We start from the raw sequence: 1445 nt of genomic DNA on the forward strand, positions 1-1445 counted from the left end.
AAAAAAATTAACTTAAATGATTTTAGCAAATGGCTGCAATATAACAAAGAGTGAAAAATTTAAGGGGGTCTGAATACTTTCCGTACCCACTGTATATATATATATATATATGTATGTATATGTATATGTATGTATGCATATATATATAGGCTTGAGTTTAATCATCACTAAAATGAAGAGCCTTATAGATCAAGGCGCAAGAAAACAGTGCAATTCATTTCACTATTACCTTTGAATTCTGTTCCGTCTCCAAAAAAGCAGCATCAATCAGCCCCTGAAGACTCCGGGCTCTAAGCAAATCATCAATCACAGAAATGCCATTGTTTCATGGGAATGACTAGATCAGAAGTGAAAAGCAATATCAGAGGTATATCAGTGTGGTATGAGGTTCAGACAACGAGACACGACACAGAAGACCCTCTGTCTGCGGCAGGTAATGATGGCGGATGATAACGGTGGATTCAGCCCTGGCAAATAACAGCAATGAATCACTAAAGAGGGAAAAGAGGGCTGTTTTGTATTCACCGCATTTCACTCTTTCCATCCCAGTCATTTTCTCCACTATAATGAAACTGTATTTGTTAAAAATTAACCAACAAATTGCATTTCATGTTAATTTCAGGACTGAAAGCTCAACATGCAATTTAGGGGTTGTATTTATCTTAATTTTCCTAACGTAATATATTCTCTTCCATTATGTTCACAGTGGAGGACAGTCAGTGCCTGGAGTACACAGGGAGCTTCTGGAGCAACTACCCTTAATATTGTTCTCATGTATGATGCATGAGGAAGTTTAACTTAATTGCAAAAACTGATTAATTGAGCTTCAGCTTGTAATTGAATAAAACATGATTCCGTTTTCCCCTAAATACATTTCATCTCTCTTATGACTGATGCAGCATGCTCCAGCTACCATAAAACATCAGCTGGATGCGTCAGGACGAGCGTGCATTCTGTGAATTTAGCTGAATAATCACATTAGCGTGAGAGTTATGGCGACATCACATCATCGCGTCTTAATGATGCCATTAAGCAACAGTCGCAGAAGTACGCCAAGAGCGGGAGTTCGGAGAACATCGCTGCAGATGACAGATTATCATTGAATTTATAAAAGCTAACAATGAGTTGCTCAATCTTTCTCACACCGAGGGGCGCAAACACTCTGCTGTTGTGTTATTTAACATCTGCTTTATTCGTCTGAGAACTATAAAATATTTGCAGCGAGTTTTATGCAATAAACACAAGAGTGTTAAATCAGTGTTTTTCCTTCAAAGAAGATAAATTACAGTTAAAAGCATGCCTGAAGCAATCCCTTCGAAACGTCCACTAATTTACACACCCAATTGAAAGTCGCTATTATGTACAGCCAATCCAGAGGCTTTATCAATAGAAATGAACTTAACCTCTCAAATAAGGTGGCGGCAAAACTGACTTCAAATTTCTCA

This window comes from Sinocyclocheilus grahami, unplaced genomic scaffold (assembly GCF_001515645.1).
Source record: "Sinocyclocheilus grahami isolate Dianchi unplaced genomic scaffold, SAMN03320097.WGS_v1.1 scaffold7.1, whole genome shotgun sequence".
In the NCBI taxonomy this organism is placed as follows: Eukaryota; Metazoa; Chordata; class Actinopteri; order Cypriniformes; family Cyprinidae; genus Sinocyclocheilus; species Sinocyclocheilus grahami.